The sequence below is a fragment of the Syngnathoides biaculeatus genome, chromosome 21, assembly GCF_019802595.1.
Source record: "Syngnathoides biaculeatus isolate LvHL_M chromosome 21, ASM1980259v1, whole genome shotgun sequence".
Lineage (NCBI taxonomy): Eukaryota > Metazoa > Chordata > Actinopteri > Syngnathiformes > Syngnathidae > Syngnathoides > Syngnathoides biaculeatus.
The window spans coordinates 725,368-736,239 of NC_084660.1; the positions used below are offsets into that span (position 1 = coordinate 725,368).

Genomic DNA, 10,872 nt, shown 5'->3' on the forward strand with positions numbered 1-10,872 from the left:
CCACATTGTTCATCATATCTTGTTTTTCATATCGTATTTTCTACTTTTTCTCTGCCCTTTATGAAGTTGCAGATATCAGTGTTTAAAAATAAATTTTGTTCTGCATCAACTGCTAACTGTACAGCTTTTGATGATGCAGTCCTGTGATTGACTAGTTCAAATCCAGTGCCGGCCCCGTTTGACCAGTTTGGAGGTGACACTAGAGCGCTCCCCCCAAGGTCATCTGGACAACGTTTCACTAGGCTGGATGAGACACGGTCGATTGGAGCAGGTCGAATGCAGACACCGTGAAAGTGACTGTCATATATTTTAGTCAACAATGATTTTTTACTTGCATTTCTACAATGCGTCTATTTTCAAGGTTAGAGCTCTGAGTTTGTGGAGTCGATCGAAGGAAATGAATGAGACCAAGTTGGAGCTGAAGCAGCCTTTCTCCTCATCGCTCAGCCGGCTTTCCCTTCACACACTCTCACAGTGCTCTGAGAAAGAGCAGCGCAGCATCCAGCAGGTTGATGCCTGGTCATATTCACATCATCCATTTTCAGACATTAAAACTTGATTGTGTAAAAATCAGTTTAAAATTAACAGCTTTTTGCAAAAAATGTGAAAACAAAAGTTTTTTTCACTCATGATTCCCAACTGATGTGATCCAATTAATCTTAATTGGTATGAAATTATTTTTTCTGTCCCCCACAAATTTGATGTATCTATTTCATGTGTTTATGTCGGAGACATAGGCAGGTGTGACAGAAAAATTTAAGTTTGAGGTGGGACTGCATCAGGGATCAGCTCTGAACCCCTTCCTGTTTGCTGTGGTAATGGATAGGTTGACAGATGTGGTTAGACAGAAATCCCCTTGGACCATGATGTTCACAGATGATATTGTGATATGCAGTGAAAGCGGGGAGCAGGTGGAGGGACAATTAGAAAGATGGAGGCACGCACTGGAAGGGAGAGGAATGAAGATTAGCAGAAGTAAAACAGAATATATGTGCGTGAATGAAAAAAGTGGAGGGGGAAGAGTGAGGCTACAGGGAGAAGAGATAGCGAGGGTGGACGACTTCAAATATTTAGGGTCAACAATACAGAGCAAAGGCGAGTGTGGTAAGGAAGTGAAGAAACGGGTCCAAGCAGGGTGGAACAGCTGGCGGAAGGTGTCTGGTGTGTTATGTGACAGAAGAGTCTTAAGGGCAAAGTTTATAAAGCAGTTGTGAGGCCAGCCATGATGTACGGATTAGAGACGGTGGCACTGAAGAGACAGCAGGAAGCAGAACTGGAGGTGGCAGAAATGAAGTTGTTGAGGTTCTCGCTCGGAGTGACCAGGTTGGATAGGATTAGAAATGAGCTCATTAGAGGGACAGCCAAAGTTGGACGTTTTGGAGACAAAGTTAGAAAGAGCAAACTTAGATGATTTGGACATGTCTAGAGGCGAGAGAGTGAGTATATTGGTAGAAGGCTGCTGAGGATGGAGCTGCCAGGCAAAAGAGCGAGAGGAAGACCAAAGAGAAGGTTTATGGATGTTGTGAGGGAGGACATGAGGACAGTGGGTGTTAGAAAGGAGGATGCACGAGACCGGCTTAGATGGAAAAAGATGACACGCTGTGGCGACCCCTAACGGGACAAGCTAAAAGAAAAAGAAGAATATGTCAGAGAGATAGTGACAGGCACAACAATTATACATTGTTTCACTAGAACGCAGAAGGTGTGCAATTACCACAGGAATCTACCTGTCCATTCATTCAACAAAATAATTCAATGAGTACAGTAAGTACTGTACATATATCAGTAAATGGAGGCAAGACCATCATTATTTCAGTCAATATACTTTTTGTCTTTTCTATTGAGTATTTTTGGGGTAAGCTTTTCTCATGTAAAATATGTGCTTTGGCTCAACAATGGTTGGAGAACACTGGTGTGTAAATTGTTGGACTTATTAAGTGAAATTGGGTATTTTACTGGATAATCTCTAAAGGCACACTAATGTGCCAGGGGGATTGTGGTTGGGAATCACTGTTTTACAAAACAAACTGAATAAAAATATAAACATAACTTTTGTTTGTGCCCCCATTTTTTTTTTATGAGAAGCAAAGATCTAAACTTTTTTTTTTTATGTACACAAAAGGCCTAGACTCTATGCATAAAGTATTTCTTTTACATGTAGTGTGAATGAGAAGTGTCATTTCAGAAGTGTGGCATAGCAAGATGCTAGTTAAACAGCATGATTGTTGCATAGGTGGCTTCCCAAAATAAAAGGTCTTTTCATATTTTTGCCCAACTCAGACCCATCTGTCTTGGTCTAGTGGAAACCCAGTCAACGTTTCCTTCAGCCTAAACAAACGATGGCAGCTTAACTCTAGCAAGGAGCAAGCATGTGTTCTGTTGTCAACCCAAAAGGTAAGGGCGTAAGAATTGTGTCAGGCAATCAATGTTTCATGTTTCATTTTTTGTTTTTATATAAGTAGATGGCAGGATCTCCTGTCAAGGGTTGTATCTCAATCAGCCACGAAGGAAACCTATTTTCACAAAATGCTGAGCTAAGATGGGACAACAGGAGTGTTAAACAAGGGATGAAGTATCAGGTACACAAACGGTAAAATTTCATAGCTCAGCTGTACTTGACTGAATATTTCCTGCTTCTAGCACACCTAATAATGTTGCCACACCTAATAATGTTGTGAGTTCCTTAGAATGGCGCAGGAGGAATGCACCGCTCATGTGAATATGGTAGTGGACAAGGTGTCTCCTGCACCGTGTCCCTCACATTCAGCTTTACTAAAAATCCAAACCAACCTCAGAGAGCGCAGTGTACACCAGCTTTGGTGGCCCTTTGCCCTTAACTGCCAGTGAGTACACATTTCATGTTGGGTAACTCATTCTGTGAAACATTACATCATTATAACGGGATTTGGCATATCTTGACGAATTGCATGTTGTAAAGTCAGATGCTGAGGAAAGTAACATGGAAGTGTCAGTCAAACCATTAAAAAATAATAATATGAATTATTATTTTATCCAAAGAACCACCAGCGCTTATTCATGACACTTACTTAGTCTCAGTGCCGCCCTCAAACGTTTGTCTGCTAACCCCCCCCCCGACTACTTTCCTATCGGATGCCCGGCGGTCTATACACATTGTGCTTGTTCCCCAGGATCACGGGTGTGGTAAACAAATTTTGCCCACATTTCCGAGGAATTGCGTTCAAACGGGTTTTTGAGGTGTTGTGGATATTTGATGTTCTCCCCTTTTTTAGCCGGGATACTCCGGTTTCCTTGCCACATCCCAAAAACATGCATGATAGGTCAATTGAGACTCTTAATTGCCCATACGTCTGAATGGTTTTGTTTAATATATATATTTGTCTGCGAATGGCTGCTGTCGACCAGTTCATGATTTCTCCCTGAAGATGGGCTGGATAGGCTCCAGCACAACCCCGATGTGGACTAAGCCGGTGCGGAGAGGAAAAGAGCCTTCCGCGCCCTCCCCCAATCTTGTCCTACATCTCCTTCTTTTCCCTCCCCAATTTTTCTCGTCGTCATTACTTTCTCATTATTCCATCGATTCTTACCAACTTGCGGGTATCTCCAATTCCTTTTCACTCTTCCTACTTTAGAACCTGTGCTCATGATATGAAGCCACGATTTTTTTCCCACCTATCCTAAATGAAATGAGACGTTCTCCGCTAGCATAACACCGCTACGTGTGATCAATTGACACACTTATTCTTTGTTGAGCGATATTTTTTAGCAGACGTTCGACTCCCTGCACCACAACGTATTGTATTTCTTGCGGATCGCGGTCGAAGCTTAACCAGACTGTTTGCCGACGATATGCCCTATATTGATTTGGTATAAAAATGAATGAGGACTTCTTCGCTAGACATACCTTGCTATGTGTGAATGATTGAATGAAATCAGAAGCATGGCGTCTCTCATAGTAAAGAATGTATTGTATTTAGATCTTAAATATATCGTTGATTTGAATGAAACAGAAGGTATTGTTTTGTAATTGCGATTTTTACTGTTTGTCTATTCACCCGTCAGCGCACGTGACGTGACGTCCACTTCAGGAGGCGTGGTTAAGTGCCCTGTTCGGAGGGGTCAATTCAGAGGGAGGCGCACAGGAGTGCCATATACTGACAGACTTGCCAAATAACATCACAATGAAAAGTGTCAGTCAATGTCTGAAAGTAGTATCAAGCTTTACAAATGTGTTAAAATTTTGACTCGGGCGTTTCATGAACCTTCTACATATGCAAGTGATTTGTTAACGTTTCTATACATCTATGATCTATCTATCGATTCTATCTATCTATCTATCTATCTATCTATCTACTATCTATCTATCTATCTATCTATCTATCTATCGATCTATTATCTATCTATCTATCTATCTATCTATCTATCTATCTATCTATCTATCTATCTATCTATCACACACAGACTGGCCACCAAAGGGATCATTACACGAATCTTAAATACAAGACATAATTAAGAAACGAGGAGCAGGTGAGTGGCCTGACCACACACCTTTGACAAACTTAATTGTTTTAAATTGCTGATGAAACAGTTTTCATGAGGCGGGTATGAGAGGAATAGTGAAATATGTAATATTTCTGTAACTCTAACCAAAACCCACACACATTAGTGAGCTAAAAAATTAAAAAAATCAGAAAAACGGCAACATATGCGTGTCCTTTGGATGGAGAATAATGGCACAGACTTGTGTCATTTTTACTTTGGGTCATCACAGCGTTTACTCATTTTTCCCGGTGTCGTCTCCTCAGCGCACTTCGCGTCCGGAAGAGAGAGACATCGCGGAGTCAATTCAATTGACCCCTCCGTAGAAATTGCGTCATCCGCGTCGCTGACCAATCAAACCATGCCCCCTTTTTGCCCCCGCCGTTCCCTCACACAACGTTGCATGGTCCAGTATAGCTTTTGTTAGCGTTTTATCACGTATTTGGGTTCTTTAGCAATCGATATGGTTAAGAGGTGTAGTCACGGACTTTGGAATAGTGACGACAGGTATCCTGAAAGGGTAGTTGGTGGAGTTCGATTCGTACCCTTTCCAAAACCAAAGACCCAGTACGAAAAATGCCTTCGATGGATCAAACTTTGTGGAAGACCGCATGATCAACTGAATCCATCTAAAATAAACCGGAACAGAAGACAGAGTACGAAAAATGTCTTCGATGGATCAAACTTTGTGGAAGACCGCATGATCAACTGAATCCATCAACCAGAATAGATATGTTTGCACGAAGGTATGCCCTATATTTGATTTTCAATATATGTCTCATATAAATGAATTAGCAGTTCTTCGCTTGCATAACATAGCGACGTGTGAATGATTGACACACTTGATCTGTGTTGAGCGATATTTTGCGACGATCTGACTGCACAAACGTGTTCCTTTGTTCGCGGCTAATGAGCTAAGCTAAACCGGACTAGCGAGTCCTAAAAGCCTTCGACGTGCACCGAGACAACAAGACTGAAGGAAGGATTTTTGAGGACACTATAAAGTAGTGATTGTTCGTCTTTGGGTTATTAAATATTATATTATGTGGCTTCTCGGTCGTCCTCTGACTCCGGAAAGATCTCGCGCTAATATCAATGGTTTCTCCGTCGATATGCATGGAAATACCATTGAAATACCGCTCGCTGAAATACTTGAAGCCCTGCTGTCTGCTTTTCAACGACATTTCACTGTTAGCTAAGAATGCGAGTGAGAAATCAGCCGGTAAATCGGACAGTTTCGCTCTATTCTTTTCTTGCTGTGCCGATATTTTTGCTAATTGTTTGTCTGAGGTTGGCACACGGGGGGGTGACGTAACTTCAGGAGGCCTGGTTAAGTGCCCTGTACGGAGGGGTCAATTCAGCGGCGCAGGAGTGCTGTGCTGTCTACTGACTGGGTCGCGGGGTATCTATCCATTTTCTTTTGCCGCTTATCCTCATGAGGGTCGGAGAGTATCCATTCTTTTGCTGCTTATCCTCACGAGGATCACGGGGTATCTATCAATTTCTTTTGCTGCTTATCCTCATGAGGGTTGCGGGGTATCAATTTTCTTCTGCCGCCTATCCTCACGAGGGTCACAGGGTATCTATCCATCCATTTTCTTTTGCCACTTATCCTCACAAAGGTCACGGGGTATCCATTTTCTTTTGCTGCTTATCCTCACAAAGGTCACGGGGTATCTATTTTCTTTTGCCGCTTATCCTCATGGGGGTTGAGGGATATTTATCTACCTATCTATGGACCGGCCACCAAAAACTCAACACACGAAGCTTAAATTCGAGACATAATTAACAAACGAGGTGCAGGTGAGTGGCATGACCACACCCTTGACAATAGCTTTCGTTTTAAATGCTTGATGAAGCTTTATCAGTTTTCATGAGGCAGGTGTGATAATGATAACACGTAACATTTCTGGAGAGAAAAAGAAGAAGGGTACGATTACCTCATTCTAACCGAGCTGCTATACAGTTCAGGCACAGAATGATCATTGTTCTAAACAAAAGATTTTTAATGGGGTAATGCAAAATAAAACAATTGTTTACACTCATGACACGTCGGCGTGACCTCCATCCAAAAGCCTTAAGGCAGACTACACACATCAGTGAGCTAAAAATGAAATAAAAAAGGCAACATATGCGTGTCCTTTGGATGGAGGATAATGGAGCAGTCTTGTCATTTTTACTTTGGGTCACCAGAGTGTTTTGTAATTTTTCCGGGTGTCGTCTCCTCAGCCCACTTTGTGTCCAGAGGAGAGAAACATCGCGGAGTGAATTCAATTCTCTTCACTTTGCTCCTTCTGCAGAGGAGCGCTAGAAAACATTTTGTGTAATTATGGAGCAAGCGTTTGGTTCAATGCAGCCCTATGGGGGCACAAACCAGTGCAATCTGTAGGCCGGTCCCAAGCCCGGATAAATGCAGAGGGTTGCGTAAGGAAGGGCATCCGGCGTAAAAACTGTGCCAAACAAATATGAGCGTTCATCTTACAAAGGGGATGTTCAGAGCTGTGGGAACTATAGAGGAATAAAGTTGATGAGCCACACAATGAAGTTATGGGAAAGAGTAGTGGAGGCTAGACTCAGGACAGAAGTAAGTATCTGCGAGCAACAGTATGGTTTCATGCCTAGAAAGAGTACCACAGATGCATTATTTGCCTTGAGGATGCTCGTGGAAAAGTACAGAGAAGGTCAGAAGGAGCTACATTGTGTCTTTGTGGATCTAGAGAAAGCCTATGACAGAGTACCAAGAGAGGAACTGTGGTACTGCATGCGTAAGTCTGGTGTGGCAGAGAAGTATGTTAAAATAGTACAGGACATGTATGATGGCAGCAGAACAATGGTGAGGTGTGCCTTAGGTGTGACAGAGGAATTTAAGGTGGAGGTGGGACTGCATCAGGGATCAGCTCTGAGCCCCTTCCTGTTTGCAGTGGTAATGGATAGGCTGACAGATGAGGTTAGACTGGAATCCCCTTGGACCATGATGTTCGCAGATGATATTATGATATGCAGTGAAAGCAGGGAGCATGCAGAGGAACAATTAGAAAGATGGAGACATGCACTGGAAAGGAGAGGAATGAAGATTAGCCGAAGTAAAACAGAATATATGTGCGTGAATGAGAAAAGTGGAGGAGGAAGAGTGAGGCTACAGGGAGAAGAGATAGCAAGGGTGGACGACTTCAAATATTTAGGGTCAACAATACAGAACAATGGAGAGTGTGGTCAGGAAGTGAAGAAACGGGTCCAAGCAGGTTGGAACAGCTGGCGAAAGGTGTCTGGTGTGTTATGTGACAGAAGAGTGTCTGCTAGGATGAAGGGCAAAGTTTACAAACCAGTGGTGAGGCCGGCCATGATGTACGGATTAGAGACAGTGGCACTGAAGAAACAACAGGAAGCTGAACTGGAGGTGGCAGAAATGAAGATGTTGAGGTTCTCGCTCGGAGTGACCAGGTTGGATAGGATTAGAAATGAGCTCATTAGAGGGACAGCCAAAGCTGGATGTTTTGGAGACAAGATTCGAGAGAGCAGACTTCGATGGTTTGGACATGTTCAGAGGCGAGAGAGTGAGAATATTGGTAGAAGGATGCTGAGGATGGAGCTGCCGGGCAAAAGGGCGAGAGGAAGACCAAAGAGAAGGTTGATGGATGTGGTGAGGGAAGACATGAGGGCAGTTGGGGTTCGAGAGGAAGATGCAGGAGATAGGCTAAGATGGCAAAAGATGACACGCTGTGGCGACCCCTAACGGGACAAGCCGAAAGGAAAAGAAGAAGAAGAATCATGGCACAATAATCCCTGAATCCTGCAAGGAAACCATATTTGGTTTCTGAAGAAAACATGCATTTTCGCAAACGGCCATATGCATAGCAAAGTGCATGCAGTAAATTAGCTATCACAATGTAAACGTACCCATTTGAACGTTAATATTATTAGAGCATTAAGTGTAGTCCTTACCTCCAAAGGTTGACAATTGATGTCGCTTGCAGTGTAAACACCGCGGCATGATGTTGCTGTGAATAATGACTGTGTGTCCTTCTGGCGCGAAATACTACCTACAACTTGTACCTCTTCCCCTTGTTTCACAGTGTCAGCAGGTGTTCAGCATCCGTCGGGGATGCATTTCCCTCGGTGACCGACGGTGTCGCGTGTCGTGTACTCGGCTCCAAATAGGCAGAAGCAGCCAAGAGAAGAAGAAGGCGTTGCAGGGGCCAATCAAATGGTTTGGGGGCGCGGTTTTCCCCTCATCATCTTTGGAAAAGAAAACTCGCATCAGGCGAACGTCACAACTCCAGTTATACACAACAGAAATCGTTGCTCGTGCGCTGTCAAGAGGACCAGCAAACTGCTTCACTCGCCGGAATTGCGTTCGGAACTACAGTGCCCTGAAGGTGACGAACAAAACACATCGTGGAACCTTCCAGAAAACACAAAACAAACGAGAATGTCCGTAAAATTACAAAAACAAATTTACAAAACACGAATATGGAAGAAATTCATTGCCATCTGTAGCTGCCATAAGTGTCAGTTATAATACTTAATGTTTAATTTAAGTGTTTATTTATTTGTATGAATTAAAGTGCGGATTAAATTAGAGAAGAATTTATGTTCTTTAGAGAAAACATTTACTTTTTGTTAGTTCACGTTTATGTAGCGGAACCTTGTTCACCAATGTTGTTGGTGTGAGGACGCTTATTTTGGGGCACTTCCTGTACAAACAGTATTTCAGCGGCAAAGATTCGACGGGAGAGAGAGAAGCAAGAAAAATAACTCCGTTTGGTCAGAAGGTCAACGAGGTGTGTTTATTGCTTGTGTTTTGTCATTTATTTGTGTCGTATGAATTTTAATGTGGATGTATTTAGTTTTGTATCCAGTTCGTACGGCTTCAAGCATCCAAGCATCTTGAAATGAAAGCTTGTTGACGTGCGAATAAAGGCCTGTGAAAAAGAGCAACGTGTCCGGAGTGACTGAACTGGAGTTACACCATCAGAGTATGAATTCAAATTTCGAACATTATTTTTCAGCATTGAAATCCAACACACAAATATCTGTCTGAAAAATACAGTGTAACACAAGGAGCTCTTATTTCTGTAACAATGTGAAGATAAATTCAATGAAAGTTCACCTTTTCACAACTTAAATGTTTTAAACATCTCACCAGAATAAGAGCTCTTGAGGAACCCATTCAAGGTATATCCATCCATCCATTTTCTGAGCCGCTTATCCTCACCAGGGTTGCAGGAGTATTTGCTTGAGCCAATCCGAGGAATCTTCAAGGAGGCCTCAGGGTAGACCATCAATTGGTTGCTAGCCAATCTCGGCACATGGAAACAGACAACAGTCGAGAGCAATTTAGAGTGTCCAATTCGTGCATGTTGTTGGGATGTGGGAGGAAACCGGAGTACCCGGAGAAAACCCACGCAGTCACTGAGAGAACATGCAGCACAGTCGGGTCCAGGATTTGAGCCTCGGTCCTCAGAACTGTGAGGCCAACGCTCTACAGGTACTCCACAGTGCTTCCCTTATTTGATCCATACAAAATATTGGGCCAATTGCAGTAATGTTTCTGAGGTTGAAATTGCCAAGAGTAGAGATGTAGTCATAAATTTTGGTGAAGATTGTTGACTGATTTTGGCTTCAAGCAAGAGGCCTGCCGTGTTTTTATGATTTTAATGATGACACCCAAATAAATGGATTTTTCCACATATTAAATAAGTGGTTGACATAATTTTTGAGTATGAGCTGTTATTCATGTGGTGCGATGACGGATGACAGCAAGGTATGACATGTCATCTTGAACAATTTCAATTTGCACCATGGAGACTTATATTTTAAACGCTATGTATTTTGTTCAATGTTTTAATGATGTCAACATCAAATAAGCAAACTTTTGATTGAGTAGTTGTGTATTTGTGATCTTTAATAAATGACACTTGTTAAAACTGAGTTTGACTCAATTTGCTTGTACAGTACATCAAAGACATTTTCTCCATTAAAAAGGAATGAATGAATTTGGGGACCATCCATGAACAAAATGCTCTCAACTCAAAGCAAATGGCCAAAGTAAAAAAGAACAGCACAGCTGGGGCAATGTGGAGGATCACAAGGAAATTGCCTCTGAGCTCCTCTATCAGATCGTGTTGACAGGATGAAGAGATGATAAAAAGTCAGAACATGATATGACACTCCCACTGACAACAAATGAGGGAAATTATCTCTGTGGGAGAATTTTTACCCAAAACCAAATGGCACAGAAGACACACTGGAGAGAAACCTTTTCCCTGTTCAGTTTGTGGTCAGATTCTCCTCCATATTGTCCTGATGAACGCCACAAGGGGTACGTGGCCCACACACAGACACAGATGCACA

The 10,872-nt window shown here is 42.6% G+C and overlaps 2 long non-coding RNA genes across 4 annotated transcripts in view; one reads left to right on the forward strand and one right to left on the reverse strand.

Annotated features, from left to right (window-relative positions):
- The window catches only part of LOC133494396 (uncharacterized), a 322,682-nt gene that overhangs the window by 5,312 nt on the left and 306,498 nt on the right, over positions 1-10,872 (reverse strand). The window lies entirely within an intron of this gene.
- Positions 149-2,590, forward strand: LOC133494444 (uncharacterized). Its single transcript, XR_009793304.1, has 4 exons — positions 149-271; positions 362-508; positions 2,281-2,394; positions 2,463-2,590. It is a non-coding gene; the product is annotated as an uncharacterized LOC133494444 (long non-coding RNA).